The sequence below is a fragment of the Salvelinus sp. IW2-2015 genome, linkage group LG11 (genome assembly GCF_002910315.2).
Source record: "Salvelinus sp. IW2-2015 linkage group LG11, ASM291031v2, whole genome shotgun sequence".
Taxonomy (NCBI): Eukaryota; Metazoa; Chordata; class Actinopteri; order Salmoniformes; family Salmonidae; genus Salvelinus; species Salvelinus sp. IW2-2015.
Window position 1 is genome coordinate 9,325,509 of NC_036851.1, and position 19,275 is coordinate 9,344,783.

The window sequence follows — 19,275 nt, forward strand, 5'->3', positions numbered from 1 at the left end:
TCCATTATACTGACATATTCATTGAAACCAAAGTTCATCCATTATTTCACCACAGTGGTATTGTAGTCTAAAATTGTTTGTACATATCTTGGTTGTTATTGAATCCACAGACACTTTTCAAATAATTACATTCTCGCTGTGATGTTTCTAATGAACTAGCAGGGATTAGTGAATGAGCTTGATGGCACAGTTTACTGAAACACTGAGCCTGGAGCTGTGTCTCTCTCTTCAATGGAAATACACCACAGAGTCTTAATGAAAGTGGCTTAGAAGTACTAATTGGGAAGCCCTGACTCTAGAGAATAGTTGCTACAGTGATTGAGCAATATGCATGCCTGCTGGCTATTCCAAAATGCAGAATTCAGACAACTAAATGATACTGTTGCAAAAGTGTATGTTCTTCATTTGCATGGCAAGTACTAGCCAGGCAAGCACAGGGTTGTCGTAGTGCCATTCACCTATTAAAAAGGAGATATGAAACATATATCGCATTTGACAAGACTTGGAAAATAATGGCAAAGTTTTGTGTTGCCACCATGGCAACCATAGGTAATAACATGTATATGTCGACTCATATATCATGTTGCCCCCAGAACTACTGTATGCTCAGTGGTTTATTATTAGGTACACCTGTCTTTTGCCTCCAGAACAGCCTGAATTCTTCAGGGCATGGAAACATGTCAGGAAAACATTGCCCACACCATTACACCACCACCACCAGCCAGCGCCGTTGACACCATGCAGGATGGAGCCATGGAATCATGCTGCTTACACCAAATCCTGACCGGGATTCGGTGGACCAGGGAATGTTTTTTCCACTCCTCAATTGTCCAGTGTTGGTGATCACGTGTCCACTGGAGGCCCTTCTTCTTGTTTTTAGCTGATAGGAGTGGAATCCGGTGTGGTCGTCTGCTGCAATAGCCCATCCGTGACAATAACCGACGAGTTGTGCATTCCGAGATGCCGTTCTGCACATCACTGTTGTACTGTGCCGATGTTTGCCTGTTTGTGGCCCGTGTGTTAGCTTGAACAATTCTTGCCATTCTCCTTCGACCTCTCATCAATGAGCTATTTTCAMCCACAGGACTGCCGCTAACTGGATCTTTTTTGTTTGTCCCACCATTCTCGGTAAACCCTAGACACTGCCGTGTGTGAAAAGCCCGTTTCTAAGATACTGGAACCGGCGCAAATAGCAACGACGATCATACCACGCTCAAAGTCACTTAGGTCACTAGTTTTGCCCATTCTAACATTCAATCAAACAGTAACTGAATGTCTCGATGCCTGTCTGCCTGTTTAATGTAGCACGCCACAGCTACGTGACTCACTGTCTATAGGAGCGAACCATTTTCGTGAACGAGGTGGTGTACCTAATAAACTGGCCACTGAGTGTATATATCAGTAAGCCCTTTAATAAACCTACATGACGATAATATTGTTGTCTGAAATACAGGTTTTCCCACAGATGTTGAATTACTCTCCATTAGGCAATCACAGTTTCATTTGCAGGGAAAGAGATATCTGGAAAGTGACTTAGAAAGGGAGAATTTATTTTTCTTCCTTTTTACACTGATATGATCACATTGTGGGCTCTTTAACAAACCTAACACAATGGTAAATCTTAGCGACTGCTGTAGCGTTAGAGGTTAGAGGGTGTGTCCGATGTGGTTTGGCAATTTTCACAACTTTAATTATGGTCGCCGTAGTGGTGGTGGTGCGAAATGGTTGGGTTTTGATGAATAAATAAGTTGTGGGTGTGTCGAGGCTTGGCCCCTCACCTGCCAATCCGAACTTGCTCCGGGGCTAAATACAGTGTGTTCAGAAAGTATTAACACCGCTTGACTTTTTCCACATTTTGTTGTGTTACAAAGTGGGATTAAAATGGATATAAATTGTCMTTTTTTGTCAACGATTTACACAAACTACTCTGTAATGTCAAAGTGGAAGAAAAATGTTAAAGTTTGTAAAAATTATACATTGAAAAATAAAACACTAATATACTCTATATTGATTCGATAAGTATTCAAACCCCTGAGTCAATACATGTTAGAATCACATTTGACAGAGAGTACAGCTGTGAGTCTCTAACAGCTTTCTACAACTGGATTGTGCATCATTTGCCCGTTATTCTTTTCAAAATTCTTCAAGCTCTCTCTAGGTGTCGGATCATTGCTAGACAACCATTTTCAGGTCTTGACATAGTTTTTACTTAAATCTGCTCAAAAATCTAACTCCGCCACATTCACTGTCTTCTTGGTAAGCAACGAAAKGATATTTTAAGAAGTTATTTGGCCACTTTAGTTGTGATACAAACCTTATTAAAACATATAGGCCTATGGGCTAGGCTACATGAGGTGGGCGACTATGCTTAGAAAAAGTTGCAAAAAAAGGCATTGTATCTTATGCTGGGCATCATTCACAAGTGATAAGCTAATATTGTCAATATAGACTATTCTTGATTTAATCTTGTCTTTACATATACTAGATAATATGTGTGAAATTTGTTTGGATTTAGAATGGACCATTATCATGCACCAGTGTAGATCTGACCTTGTGCTTTAGGTTATTGTCCTGCTGAAAGGTGAATTCATCTCCCAGTGTCTGGTGAAAAGCAAACCAAMCAAGTTTTCCTCTAGGATTTTGCCTGTGCTTAGTTCTATTCCATTTCTTTTTTATCCTGAAAAACTCCCCAGTCCATAACTATTGCAAGCATACCTATAACATGATGCAGCCACCACTATGCTTAAAAATATGTAGAGTTGTACTCAGTAATGTGTTGTATTGGATTTGCCCCAAACATAAAAGGTTGTATTCAGGACAAAAAGGGAATTACTTTGCCACATTGTTTGCAGTATTACTTTAGTGCCTTGTTGCAAACAGGATACAAGTTTTAGAATATTTGTATTCTCTGAAGGTTTCCTTCTTTCCACTCTGTCAATTAGGTTAGTATTGTGGAGTAATTACAAACCTCAGTTTTCTCCCATCACAGTCATTAAACTCTGTAACTGTTTTAAAGTCACCATTGGCGTCCCAATCCCTGAGCGGTTTCCTTCCTCTCCAGCATCTGAGTTAGGAAGGACTCCTGTATCTTTGTAGTGACTGGGTGTATTGATACACCATCCAAAGTGTTATTAATAATCACCATGCTCAAAGGGATATTCAATGTCTGCTTTTTTACCCATCCAGCAACAGGTGCCCTTCTTTGAGAGGCATTGGAAAACCTCCCTGGTCTTTGTGCTTGAAGCTGTGTTATAAATTCACTGAGGGACCTTATAAGTAATTGTATGTGTGGGGTACAGAAATTAGGTAGTCATTCAAAAATCATGTTCAACTCTATTATTGCACACCGAGTGAGTCCATGCAACTTATTATATTACTTTTTAAGCAAATCTACTCCTGAACTTATTTAAGCTTGACATAACAAAGGGGTTGAATACTTTTCGACACAAGACATTTCAGCTTTTCATTTTTTATTAATTTGTAAAAATGTATAAAAACATAATTCCACTTTGACATTATGGGGTATTGTGTGTTGGCCAGTGAAAAAAAAATCTAAATCTAATCAATTTTAAATTCAGGCTGTAACACAACACAATGTGGAAAACGTCAAGGGGTGTGAATACTTTCTGAAGGCACTCCAATTTGAATGTTAGTTTGTTAAATAGCCTGCCTCATATTTGCTAAATTGTATGTTGAACATGTTTGCAGTCCACATTGTTCTAATTCTATTGCTTCAATATGGAAATAAATTGTTAAACAGGCTATAGCATTCACACTGATAAAGGGGCTAGGACTACTGTAAATTGCAGTCTGGACATGGACATGTCAAACGTAGTCAATAAGCAAGATTATACACACTAGACTATTGATAAGGAATGAAAAGACAGTGTATAATTATAATCAAATTCTAATATAAATGAAACAACTTGTTTTAAATAGGCTTTCTCTAAAGGCAGGTTGACGTTTATTGGGAGTCTTGTCCTTGAGACCGAACTGAGCGATTTCCGCTAGATGGGCTAGCTGCAAAGTCAAAATTGAATATGTTGTAAAAATGCATGAAAACAAAAATGGGCTTTTTTTTTTTCTTAATTAAAAATGAGGGTTAGGCATTAGGGTTAACAGTGTGGTTAATCTTAGGGTTAAGGTTAGGGTTAGGTTTAAAATCAGATTTTATGACTTTGTGGATGTGTCAGCTAGTGACCATTCTGCAGAACTGCCTACAGAACAAGATTCATGATGAAAAACGCTAACCTTCTGTCTAAATACAGTTCCAGGCACCATAATTGCTCCCCATGGGTGTATAATACAGACAGGGCAACTTAGACTATKGAGGGTTTTACACACATCYAAACTTTTCTCTAGAGCTGGATAAAGATCCAATATGAAGAGAAAGGGGGAATGTCCACTCACTGTGATACTGCTCCCAAATGTAATGTCTTATCAACATCATGGAACCATCTTACAGATCATATTTGCACTYCAGAAATAGCAGATGAAATTGCATTGCATTTGAGCCATGTACGTTCTCATCATAAACCCATGGACGGGGAATCTTTCTAATGAATTCGATTTTTTTTTAAATGAAATTAAATGAAAAACAATCTGTTTTTCAAACAACAATATGTATAAATAGGATCGGGTCAGAAGCATAATATCATAAATTGCTTTTCTCGTTMCATGGCACTGTGTGCAAACGTAGGCCTAAATGTATTTACGCAGAACTTCCCATTAGCCCTTCATGAACTTGTCACTTTTGCACTTGTTTTTAAGGACACGCCTAAAATATTGCCACCCTTCCCACCTCAGCGCAAGCGAGCTGATGTTAGACAAGTAAATTGCCGAACCTAGCRTTAGGGACAGTGTAAACTTGACAACATTGAAAACTAACGTGCGTTTTACACTTGCGCCGCCTTAGCGCCAGACAAAAATAGAGCCCTCAGTCTCACWGCTCTAGTATCTAGAGCTGTCAGAAAATGATATATGTAATTTTACAGATAATGATCAGAGGTCACTCAGTTTGGGGTCCCTCAGAGACAAGCCTAACATGGGTTATTCATGCCCAACTTACTCATTAAAACTTTTTYAAACCTTTCTCACTGTCTCCCTTACTCATTTGAAAACCCAGGGGAAAAAATTAATCTGGAGTCTCTTTTCATGGAGGGGGCAGATGTTAACCTATTGAGTTGGAAGATGGGAGTACTCCCACACATATTTCCTTTTTGTCCCCTATACCAAGGGTTCCTAAACTTTTTTGCTTCGTGACGCACCAATTGAGGTGTCTTTTGAGTCGCAAACCCCCATAGGGTTTTAGCAGTGAAAAAACATACACAGACCAAAGAATAAGTCAAAAATATCATCCTGGCAGTAGAGAGAACAGCTTGTCGTTTCAAAACTAATCTCCTGCAATTCCACACATCCTGCCATGGAGCTGTTTTTTAAAAATGTTTTATTGTTTCAAAGCCAATTTCCTGCCATTCTATTAATTTTGCCATAGAGCTGAGATAAAATAAAAATACATGTTTTTAAGCTAATTTACTACAATTCTACACATTCTGACATGGCTAATGCTGTGTTCTTGTGCTCAAACATTATAACAACATCAATGATTGTCTAGCTTTTCTTTTGTTGATTGTAAGTTCTCAAAGATTATAGGCTATTATTGAAAAATTCTGTATATTGGTCCATTATCTGTTCTACATACTTTCTAAGTTTACACKGAAAGTGTTTTTCTTGAAAATGTATCTTTTCTTTTTTTTGCAATGCACTAATAATGTCATYCCGCGACCCACCTGGACCCCTGCCGCGACCCACAMGTGGTGTACTATAAACTCCCGTGCCAAATCGAACTCCCCTCCTCCCTTTTATAGTGGTATAATCCACACTTATTGTGATGTGCATCCCCAGCCAGGCTTTTTGTAGAAAGAGAGGGACTTGTTTTGATCTGTTTATCACACGAGCATGAAGTGTTGGCAGACCGTCTTGTGACAAAGTTGTTTTAGGCCCTGTATCGTTAAAAGCAAGATGCTTTGATATGTTGCCATGAGAAGCTAGATGATTTGGCCCAATGCCTTTAGGGCTCATGCCAGTCGCCCCTCATGCCAGTCAGCCCATCCCGGCTTCTGCTCTGGCAGACTGGCACTGCTGAACACTGTGGCTCTTCACTGTTCGCATGGTTTGCCAAGCAGTAAGCTTGTGGTTCCTCTAGTCTATTCAAACCTGTACACTGCACAACAGCCATGTACTGTATATTTGTATTCTGTTTTGACAGGCAACCAATCTCTTTGTGATATAACATGCATTGGATGTTGCAATTAGTAAACCCACAAGAGATTATCATAAGAGGGTATGGGATCTGGATTGTTAATTGGAGTTGAGATTGACTAGGTGTTACAACCAGAAGCAGTCAGGGACCAATCAGAATCTTGCCGTTGCTATGCACGATACGACAGACATGGAGCTTTGAAGCTCCTTTATTGTTTGTTTTTCCCCAATCAGATTCTGAATTTTAGTCTGCTCTCCAGCGCAATTAAAGAAAATATATATATATTCTTTAACAATCACAGTATCTGTGAACCTGGTTTGTCTGAAGACAAGCCAAGACAAGAGAAGTGGTTATCATTTAATGAGCTTTGTTCCATCTCAAGACTTCAATCAAGGGATTGGATTACAACATCTCTCTATTGGTTTGTTCTTGGCCTCACGTCTACTGTATTGGTGGCTATTGCTTAGCTTGTTAACAATTGGCTAATCTAAATGGGCTCAGCAGGCAGCATAGGGAAATGTACAGTGTAGTTGGACAGGTCACATTGACCCTCATTGGGACCCAGAGGGTTTCCTCCAGGTCAAGATGGTGTGTGACATACTGGGTTTCCACCACATGTCTTATGCGCGCCACAAGAGTGCTACACCTGCTGAGCTAAAACCTAGGCCTTAGCTCAGGGAGCAAACACAAGTCTTCCCATCTCGGACAAAGTTACTCGTCACGTGAGTGTGGTTCAACCGATCCACCTCTGTTACCGTGGACAGTACCTACCACATTCTACAGTATATCCTAATGGCCATGTCTGAGTGAACCTGCATGAGACGGATCTTCTCTTTCATCCAACAACAAGAGCTTAGCTTACAGTATACTGCATCACACAGCACCTCTCTCTCTATCTGGTTCCCTCCTTGTCAACTCCTGAAGTGGGATGGGGGCCCTCTGGAGTGGTACAACAGTAGCTCCTCAGGTCTCCTGAGCCTCGCTGGCAGCCTACTTTTGCCTGTAACCTAGTTTAGAAGCTTTTTAAAAAGGCCAGCATGGGAACCCAGGGAAGCTGTTCATCTCTTTTCTCCTCGTTCACCGAGATGAGGGGAGGTGGGAGGTTGAAGAGAGCATTTTTAATTCAAACTGAAATAGTGGTAGAGGGAGGTGGGGAGGGACAGGTGACTGGACAAGCCAGGTGTGGATTGGACAGTGGTCTGTCTCACCCCTGKACAAAGGGGGACATGACATGAGTCACTAATACTGGAGTACACTAAAGTAAATAACAATTGCATAGTCCCARTCACTGCCTCTGCACTGTGGCTGCCTTCGGATTGTCTCATTTAGTATGCGCTCACTCCAGACACTCACCGGCACAATGTAGAGTATTAAGGTGACTTTCTTCACATTTTGTTACCTTACAGCCTTATTCTAAAATTGATTAAATTGTTGTTTTTTTCTCACAAAACTACACACAATAACCCATAATGACAAAGCAAAAACAGGTTTTAGAATTGCATATTGCATATTTATAAGGTAAAACGGAAATGTAACAATTATTCAGACCCTTTACTCAGTACTTTGTTGAAGCACCTTTGGCAGCGATTACAGCCTCGAGTCTTCTTGCGTATGATGCGACAAGCTTGGCACACCTGTATTTGGGGAGTTCTCCCATTCATCTCTGCATATTCTCTCAAGCTCTGTCACGTTGGATGGGGAGCGTCGCTGCACAGCTATTTTCAGGTTTCTCAAGAGATGTTCRATCGGGTTCAATTCCGGGCTCTGGCTGAGCCACTCAAGGACATTCAGAGACTTGTCCTGAAGCCACTCTTGTGTTGTCTTGGCTTTAAATTCGTTGTCCTGTTGGAAGGTGAACCTTGGCCCCAGTCTGAAGTCCTGAGTGCTCTGGAGCAGGTTTTCATCAAGGATCTCTCTGTACTTTGCTCCGTTCATCTTTCCCTCAATCCTGACTAGCCTCCCAGTCCCTGCAGCTGAAAAACATMCCCACAGCATGATGCTGCCACCACCATGCTTCACCGTGGGAATGGTGCCAGGTTTCCTCCAGACGTGACGCTTGGCATTCAGGCCAAATAGTTCAATCTTGGTTTGATCAGACCAGGGAATCTTGTTTCTCATGGTATGAGTCTTTAGGTACCTTTTGGCAAACTCCAAGTGGGCCTTACTGAGGAGTGGCTTCCATCTGGCCACTCARCCATAAAGGCCTGATTGGTGGAGTGCTGCTGAGATGGTTGTCCTTCTGGAAAGTTTCCCCATCTCCACAGAGGACCTCTGGAGCTCTGTCAGAGTGACCATCGGGTTCTTGGTCACCTCCCTGACCAAGGCCCTTCTCCCCCGATTGCTCAGTTTGGCCGGGCGGCCAGCTCTAGGGAGAGTCTTGGTGGTTCCAAACGTATTCCATTTAAGAATGATGGAGGTCCACTGTGTTTTTTGGGACCTTCAATGGTACAAGTATTTGTTGGTACCCTTCACCAGATCTGTGCCTCAACACAATTGCTCTACGGACAATTCCTTCAACCTCATGGCTTGGTTTTTGCTTTGACATGCACTGTCAAGTGTGGGACCTTATATAGACAGGTGTGTGCCTTTCCCAATCATGTCCAATCAATTGAATTTACCACAGGTGGACTCCAATCAAGTTGTAGAATTACTCAAGGATGATCAGTGGAAACAAGATGCACCTGAGCTCAGTTTCGTGTCACATAGCAAAGGGTCTGAATACTTATGTAAATAGGGTATTTATTTATTGTATTTTTTATATGTTTGCAATAATTTAGAAAAACCTGTTTTCCGCTTTGTCATTWTGAGGTATTGTGTGTAGATTGATGAGGACATTTTTTTAGTAAATACATTTTAGAATAAGGCTKTAACGTAACAATGTGGAAAAAGTCAAGGTGTCTGAATCATTTCTGAATGCACTGTAAGCATGTGTGTTCACTCCCCCTCCACCAGAACACCATGGCCCATTCTTGTTAGTATCCGTCTGCCCCACCATCTGCAGCAGACACAGGACCCTGATCTCTGACCTGCATTCTCGACAGCCACCTGCCTCAAACCTCTATCTACATCTAACAGCCACCTGTCCCAAACACCGACCTGCAACTTTACCCAGTTCCCTATCCACTGTCCCAGCCCACGTCTCTAGATGCCGGTGGACTGAGGTGACCTAAAACTTCCAGTTGTAGGAAGTTAAACAAGTTTTACCCCCTTCTATTTCAAATTCTGGAGATGCTTTCTCAAAGAGATGTTTGCACTAGTCAAGAGACATTCTTGTGAGTGAGTCTGGATCAGAGTGTCCAAACTGATATTGGGGGTGTCATCCTCTTATAACGTGATTTGTTTCCCTTTCAAGTGAGCAGGTAAAGACGTCATCTTTAAATGTCTGGGTGGAGTGTGCGTTTAACCGGAATTGTTTTTGTAACATCATTACCTCTGCAAGAGATCCTAACGTATTAAAACCCAGCTGTCTTTTGATCGCGTCTAATAGTTCAATGGGGACACTATTTATCAKCACAGTGTGTGGCAAAGCCAGGTCAAGCTGCTAGATTACCCCATTAGACAGAGAAAGAGATAGGCAGAACAGGACAAGCTGTCTCTTAATTGCCATGTTTTCATTTCTCCCCTTACTTCCCCTGACGCAACTCTGACTGAGGCAAGTCCCCCGTTTAATTACTTATGGTTCACTGTCCCATCGTGTTGCGGAGAGATTCAAACTGTCATCGTCATTTGTATGGTACAAGTCCTTCGATAAAAGATAAAGATTAGAACCGGAGAGGAAAGAAGAGAAACAGAGAAGAGAAACKAATTAGTTATGAGTTCAATCATCTGGAGCAATTAGGAGTTGTCTTGTTCAGTATTAGTCCCACCAGATAATACACTGATTAAATGATATGTACCACACTGACTTAGTCCCATTAGATAGCGCACTGCATTGATTTACCCTGGATAAGTCCGAGGAAGAGTGTCCTATGACAGAGAGTCGAATGAATTATCATTGGGACGACTAGCTAAATAACACACCATGAAGATTGTAAAAAAGGTGTTTTCTGTAGGCCTTTAGATGGGCACGCACATGAACGAGGACTTGATAAAAGAATTTATCAATTATATACAAAAATTATAATAATTTAAAATATATTTAAAATATAATAATTTAAAAATATATTTAAAATATAATAATTTAAAATAAAAATTTAAAATAATAAAAATAAAATCAATTATATACAAAAAGAAGGCTTTTTGTGGTTGAAGTTATACGGATTCTGAGGTAACAAGTGATTAAAGAGGAGACAGACGATGTTTTCACAAGCCAGAAGTATGCCACATATGCCAATAATCTAAGTAAATAGAAGCAGGTGCATGATGATGTATCAAGTAGCCAGGCATTCTGCCAATAGCCMAGCTAATGTTTAGAATGGTAATGAGCTAGATGTTTCTGGCTGTGTGTGGATCCTGTGACTGCACAGCGCCATGAGACGACTGACAACGATGAAGAATTTGTATTAAAATCCTAATTAGCCAAACTTTTTTTTTTGTTCTTCTATTGAGCCATTGTCCTGCCTCGAGGGGCTACACCGCACTGCCTTGTGGGACAGTAGTTGCTATGCATTGATGATAAATGCATCCCATGTATAGTCAGTGACACATTTGATACTGTCTAATGCTTTTCCTTGATACTGTTATACCTAGTCATTACACCAACAGACATAAACTCAGCAAAAAAAAGAAACGTCCAYTTTTCAGGACCCTGTCTTTCAAAGATAATTCGTAAAAATMCAAATAACTTCACAGATCTTCATTGTAAAGGATTTAAACACTGGTTTCCATGCTTGTTCAATGAACCATAAACAATTTATGAACATGCACCTGTGRAATGGTCGTTAAGACACTAACAGCTGACAGACGGTAGGAAATTAAGGTCGCAGTTATGAAAACTTAGGACACTAAAGAGGCCTTTCTAYTGACTCTGAAAAACACCAAAAGARAGATGCCCAGGGTCCCTGCTCATCTGCGTGAATGTGCCTTAGGCATGCTGCAGGGTGGCATGAGGACTGCAGATGTGGCCAGGGCAATAAATTGCAATGTCTGTACTGTGAAATGCCTAAGACAGCGCTACAGGGAGACAGGACGGACAGCTGATCGTCCTCGCAGTGGCAGACCACGTGTAACAACACCCGCACAGGATCGGTACATCCRAACATCACACCTGCGGGACAGGTACAGGATGGCAACAACAACTGCCCGAGTTACACCAGGAACACACAATCCCTCCATCAGTGCTCAGACTGTCCTCAATAGGCTGAGAGAGGCTGGACTGAGGGCTTATAGGCCTGTTGTTAGGCAGGTCCTCACCAGACAWMACYGGCAACAACGTCGCCTATGGGCACAAACCCACCGTCGCTGGACCAGACAGGACTGGCAAAAAGTGCTCTTCACTGATGAGTCAYGGTTTTGTCTCACCAGGGGTGATGGTCGGATTTGCGTTTATGGTCGAAGGAATGAGCGTTACACTGAGGCCTGTACTCTGGAGCCGGATGGATTTGGAGGTGGAGGGTCTGTCATGGTCTGGGGCGGTGTGGCACAGCATCATCAGACTGAGCTTGTTGTCATTGCAGGCAATCTCAACGCTGTGCGTTACAGGGAAGACATCCTCCTCCYTCCTTGTGGTACCCTTCCTGCARGCTCATCYTGAYATGACCCTACAGCATGACAGTKCCACCAGCCATACTGCTTGTTCTGTGCGTGATTTCCTGCAAGAAAGAAATGTCAGTGTTCTGCCATGGCCAGCGAAGAGCCCGGATCTCAATCCCATTGAGCACGTCTGGGACCTGTTGGATCGGAGGGTGAGGGCTAGGRCCATTCCCCCTAGAAATGTCCAGGAACTTGCAGGTGCCTTGGTGGAAGAGTGGGGTAACATCTCACAGCAAGAACTGGCAAATCTGGTGCAGTCCATTAGGAGGAGATGCACTGCAGTACTTAATGCAGCTGGTGGCCACACCAGATACTGACTGTTACTTTTGATTTTGACCCCCCCTTTGTACAGGGACACATTATTCCATTTCCGTTCGTCACATGTCTGTGAAAATTTGTCTCAGTTGTTGAATCTTGTTATGTTCATACAAATATTTACACGTTAAGTTTKCWGAAAATAAACGCAGTTGACAGTGAGAGGACGTTTCTTTTTTTGCTGAKTTTACTATAGTTCAGTCCACCACCCAGTCATGTCATTCCATTGCATTAAGAGAAGGCAGTAGCACCAATAGGTCATGGTTCAGCACCGACACGCATTGCTCCTGGGTGTACTCCTGGCACAGCATTTCTGGAGCACTGCTCAGAGTAAAACAAAAGACAAATATACATTTCCATCACATTCTCTGAAAACCATGGTCCATTACCTTGGCTGATTGCATAGCTGACAATGTCAATGAACACGGTGTGACAGCATGTCTTCCAAGTTGATGGGGAGAGAACTCAGTTAAGGAGCTGGTGCAGCATTGGTATTGGATTGGAATAGGACAGAGAATAAGCTTTAGCTCAGCAAGACAACAGAGTCTTGTGGTAAGTTGACAACCCAGGATTGATACCCGGTTGTTTCTGTAGTGCCCTTGRCCTTGACTCATACAGTTGATGTTTGTTAGCTTTTGGGACATAGAGAGGGAGGTCAAACGGAGGTAAATGTAGAACTAGAAAACTTGTGTTGACTTCCATAGCTAAAACCTATAGGATTCAGCTTTAGCTTAGCTCTTGGGACACACCAATGACCTGTGTTTGATACCTGGTTGGTTACAATACACAGGCCTCCAGTGTCTCTTGCTTTACCCTACAGCGGAGCTGTCCTTGGTGCTCACTGCTGACCCACACACAGCTGTGTTACATTGGCCACTAATTTAGCAAGGCTGTTTTTGGAGCCCACTTAGGTTGTGATGAATGAGTCTGCCTCCCAAAGGTGAAAGAGTTACACACATCCTAATGTCCCCCACATGCTGTAATAATAGGTCCTGCTCTGTGTGTTTTTCCTCTGTTTGCTGTTATCATCCATCCCCTCATCCCTCTCCGCCTCCTCCTCTGCTGAATTGAAAGGAGAGATTGTACGGTGAGGTGGAGACGATTAGCACAGAAGGTTGTGTAACCYGTACTTCCCCTAGGGTCGTTTTTCACTTATAGCTTGTTCACTTTGTTGATGRTCGTTTAGTGGACTAGATTGGTTTCTGTGTTGTAAGTACCTCGGAGTGAACAAGTAACCAATAAGAAAAACGCTCTGGGGGAGTTTTGTTTGACCTGTTCTAGGCTACTCTGGGGTGGAGCTTCAATTTGAGGGGCCCCCAAGAACATTTTATCATATCATTGAAAAAAATGTCACAAGCAGAATAAAATTTGATTATACATTTTATTGTTGTTGATCGCTATATTTCTTTTAGAAAATAGGTATTTTGGCATTGATAAGGGATTTATTTCTGCATTTGTTTAACACTAGACAAGCCTGGCCACAACGGCCCCCCATTAAAGCTAATGAGACTTTTGGATGTCAACGTTCTAACAGTCTAATAAATCCAATTCATATATGCTATTGCAAAAATAATMATTKAATTGTGTTTATGAAGGTCTTAGGTAACATCAGAATATGAAAGAAGATGTATGTTAAAGAACAGTTGTCACCAACCTTTTCTGAGTAAAGATCACTTTCCAGGTAAAAAGGCAAGCCGAGATCTACCACTCTGTTTTTTTTACCTAATAAAAAACTGTTCTGTATGAATTCGTTTTTTTGTGCAGTAGGCAGGCCTAATACATCATCCCAGTATATTGGCTGCTGTATATGTGTCATGACTGTCCTGTGAGGATCCAAATGGGTCAGATCAGCTTGGCAACGGATGACTTCAACCAGACCCTCTCTCACCCACAGCGGGGGGGGGGACTGGTGGGGGGTTGACAGCTCACACCCTGTTGTAAATCAAGGAATAAACATCCCTCTCCAAAATCCACACAGGAATGTGCCTTTGTCCTACACAGACATTTTCCCGCCGAAACTCTAACATGTTCTACAGCGAATACTGAAACAATATTTCTAACATAGAACGTGGGGATTGGTCAGAGGTGATCTAAAAGAACACTAATGTCATATGGGTTGTTATTTTGTGGTTTCATTAAAAATGTTTTAAAGGAAATGCTTGAAAAGTATACCCACTACATGTACGAAGTTTCCATCMTCTACGTTGTGTATGAAATATGAACAATTATGAAAATGTTTTTGTTAAGAGAGGGATGTGATCTTTGAAACAATCAGAGGAAATTGTTTCTATAACTTTGTACAAGTAAGTAGTCACCGCCCCCTTGAGTGAGGTCAGAGAGCGTGTCAGAAGAACTGCATAAAATGATGGGTTAAGAATTAACATATCAGACCAGAAAGGTGTCGAGCTGCAGCTCACGTCCAAAGTGGTTTGAACTCTGAAATCTCAACATGAGATAGAGACGATAGTCACCTCCCGGACAATCACTGGTACGGCTGATTAGCTGTCCTAAGTAAAGTATCTAGTAAAGCAAAWTTAAGTGGGACCATTCTACTACTCTTCTCAATTCACTTTTTGTATGCTACTCTCATCACCCCACTGAGAACCATCGACACGGCTGGCTATCCTATCTTCAAAGAAKCATCTTCCAGAGCGAGTGGAAGCAGAGTGAGCTCTGTAGTTCTGTTYAGGACTACAGGACGGGTCGCCGGATGCCGGGCGAAAGCAGAGGAGAGCAACAGTAGAAGAGAAGGGTGGGGACCTATTTTGGACAATCAGAGCCTTACAAGCGTGCTGCGGAAAGGCCCAACACCCTTTCTAAGAAGGTCGGCGTCGCCGGCTTTCTAGCTGCTGCCGAACATGCTGCTGGAAAACGCCCTTTACTCATCAACCCCGGACTTGTCTCATCATCATTACACACATATATACTGCCGCTGTCATTTGTCTTTGACGGTCATTGTAAATGTTGCTTGTTTTCCTGAGAGAAATCTGTCCTACTATTTCCTGAGTACTTTATTATTTTGCACTTTGGATTTCGTCCCGCTTTTGTATATATAGTGCTTTAATAAACTCAGCAGTTCTAAACCTGCGACTGCCTCCTGCCTACTCCTTTCTACACTTGTGACAGAATGACCGACCCAAGAGAACAGGAAGCAGCAGGACATCCAGACCCCTCTGCTCCAGGAGTGAAGCTCCTATACCGCTACAGGAGCGAAGCTCCTATACCACAACTGGCGCCTGGAGCGAGGTGCTCCGTACCGTATGCCAGCTGCAGGCTACAYCACCACCTTCCCAGCTCCCCGYGGTCGTTCCAGTCACCCCAGCACCATCTACATCACCCGGTCCGATCAGCAACGTCCACCTGCCCTTCCCGGAGCGGATTGACAGCACCCCAGCTCAGTGTAGGGGGTTTCTCCTCCAGTGTAACCTCAACCTTACCTGTCATGCCGGGATGGCCTCCGAGAGGCACAAGGTGGCCTTGGTGATCTCAGTGCTGACAGGCGCACACTGTCTGGGAGAGGGACGGTCCAGAAGTGCAGTCCTATGAGCGCTTCACCCAACTCTTCCGTGCCGTTTTCGACCACCCTACAGAGTGCCGAGAGGGAGGTGAGCTTCTCCTCCGTCTACGCCAGGGGTTCAGGACAGCGTCTGAGTACGCTCTGGATTTACGGACGGTGGCTGCGTCCACTGGCTGGAATGACCAGGCCCTGTTGACGGTGTTCCGCAGCAGGCTACTGGCAGATGTCCAGACCGAGGTAGTCTTTCGCGATGAGGACCTCACGCTGGACCMGGTCATTGCCATGGCCATCCGCCTRGATAATCTACTGCGCCCTCATCGTCGCCCATCCCGGGGGTTCGGATATCTCCCAGGAACCTCCAGCTAGACTAACTCCATTGGGGGGGACAACGCACCTTCCCCCAGAGGAGCGTCAACGTCGCCATCAACAGGGTCTCTGCTCCTACTGCGGGGAGTCGGACCACCCCTAGAACACCTGTCCCAGAAGGAGAACCAGGCGAGGAAGCCTAAGACCGAGGAGCGCTCCTGCTCCTCCTCCTTCCCAGGTAGGCGTGGACGTGCCTTGCTCCTTGCTCCTTTCACCCAGCCCGTCCTCCTTCCTGTCACCTTCCCGGACAATCCTGGCCCTCCACTGAGTTCTTCCCTAGTGGACTCAGGCTCTGCAGGCAATTTCCTAGACCGGTCAGTGGCCTTATTACGCATTCCACTAGTCCCTTTACAACCCCCTATCCCAGTCCATGCCCAATACATCTGTCCCCTAGGAACAGGACTGGTGTGCCAGACCACGATTCCCATTTCCCTCACAGTTGCTCACAACCACCATGAACGCATCACTTTCCTCATCTTAGACTCTCCTGCACACCCTGTAGTTCAAGGTTTCACCTGGTTACAGTTGCATAACCCCTGGATATCGGGGACAGAGAGGAGGTTGTTGGGTTGGTCACAGGACTGTCAGAAAAGGTGTCTCTCTGTCCATCTGTGCCACCTCCRTGGAAAGTCMGAACAAGGCCACCCACGTCCCTATCCCGGAGGAATACCGGGACATACAGGTGTTTTTTTAGAAGACTCATGCCACGTGCCTGCCTCCTCATCGCCCATGGGACTGCACTATCGACCTACTGCCTGGTTCCACCCTCCCACGAGGGCACATCTACCMTCTCTCGCATGCAAAGACCAAAGCCGTGGAGGTCTACGCCCAGGAGGTGCAGGCCCAAGTATCCTCCGTTCGTCCACCTCTCYGCCCCTGTATCGATTACCGAACACTGAATAAGGCAACTGTTAAATTCAGTTATCCCCTGCTTCTCATACCCACTGTGATTGAACAGATGCTCAGTACTTTACCAAATTGGATTTACGCAATGGCTACAACCTGCTGCGCATCAGAGAGGGGGATGAATGGAAGACCGCCTTCAGCACCAGCAYCGGRCACTACGAATACAGGGTAAGGACTTACGGCCTGACAAATGCACCCTCTGTGTTTCAACCCTTCATTTACGTGGTGTTTAGAGGCATGTTGGGTCGCTGTGTAGTGGTGTACATAGACGACATCTTGGTGTACTCCTCTACATGCGAGCAACATGTCATACACGTCAGGTCCGTGTTGGAGAGGCTGATAAGGCATCACCTGTACGCCAAGGCGGAGAAGTGTATTTTCTTCCAGCAGGCGGTCTCCTTCCTGGGCTATCGGATATCCACCGCAGGAGTGGAGATGGAAGAGCAGAGGGTCAGTGCAGTATGGTCGTGGCCTGTTTTGCCATCAATTTCAGGCACTTCATTAGGGRTTTCGCCACCATGGTGGCMCCTCTCACCTCCCTCCTGAAGGGAGGTCCTAGACTGAGGAGGCCGACGAAGCCTTGGTGCGCTCACGGAACATTTTACGAACGCACCTGTTCTGGCTCATCCTGACTCGTCTCTGCCATTCATCGTGGAGGTGGACGTCTCCGAGGTTGAAGTACAGGCTGTTCTCTCCCAACGCACTGGATCATCGCCTAAACTCCATCCATGCGCCTTCTACTCACGGAAGCTGTCTCCCGCGGAGCGGAATTACGACGTGGGTGATTGTGAGTTGCTGGCCGTCAAGAAGGCGCTGAAAACATGACTGCACTGGCTGGARGGTGCTCAACACCCATTCCTTGTTTGGACGGACCACCAGAACCTAGAGYATATTCGAGCAGCGAAGAGGCTGAACCCGCATCAGGCCAGGTGGGCCCTATTCTTTGCAAGGTTTGACTTTACCCTCTCCTACCGGCCGGGATCTAAGAACGTCAAGGCCGATGCATTGTCCCGGGTGCATGAAACAGAGGATCGAAGGGAGAAAGTGACACCCATTATTCTCCTGTCCCACATTGTGGCTCTTGTCGTGTGGAATGTGGACGCGGACATCCGTTGAGCCCTGAGACAGGAGGCCTCATCTGCCCACTGTCCCGAGGGGCATACCTACGTGCCCTCTGATGTGCGGGACCGTGGGCATACCTACGTGCCCTCTGATGTGTGGGACCGTCTCCTCGCACAAACAGCACCTGTGTCGGGGCCCCCGGGTATAGCCTGTACTATCGAATGTCTGGTGGCCCACCTTGGTCCAGGACATCCGGGTTTACGTCTCTCCCTGCTCCACCTGCGCACAGAGCAAGACACCGGTCCCATCTCTCTGTGGACTTTGTCACAGACCTTCTCCCCTTGGCGGGGGCACASCACCATCCTGGTYGTTGTGGACCGGTTTTCCTCTGCCTGGTCTCCCTACRGCTATGCAGACMACGGAGGCTCTCTTCTCTCACATCTTCCGGCACTACGGGATCCCGGAAGACATCATGTCTGACCGTGGTCCTTAGTTCACCTCTGGAACTCCTGCGCAGTAGGCCAATCGGATTTAACCACAGAGCTCCCGGTCCGCCGGTAGGCGGAGTTTGTTTTTTCAGACAAATGAAATGGTTCAGAATGGGAACACTTTCTGATTCACATGAATCAAATTCATCTACCACCAACAGCGCAAAACTAATAATAAAAAAAGGAGCACAAGTCTTTGTTGGCTTTTCTGCAGAAATGTTTGGTGATYGACTAGGAACGCCTTGAAGATCGCGATCGACCAGTTGGTGACCACTGTTGTAGGCTATATGTACAAACGAAAAAACACTAAAACCTAGAATTCAAGTGTTAAACTCCATTWAATAAACACCAACACAAAGATCATTCATTATTAATTCATTAAGGGCAGGTCTTAAGGAACATTATGATTTTATGAAAATCCATTTCAAAAGAACGGAATGGTGTATTTGGAGTTTAAATATACTGTATTAGTGTGCTTTGAGTGTAGGTGTATGCAGCATATGGAATCATTGTAATTCTGCCAAAAAGTTAGATTTTGAAATAGAGCTCAAGGGGTCATTTTGAAGAGGTGATTGGCAAGTATAGGTGATTTGCCTCTGTGTGTAACGTTCGTTCTCCCCCTCTCATGAGGAGGAGCAAGGATCGGACCAATATGCAGTGAGGTATGA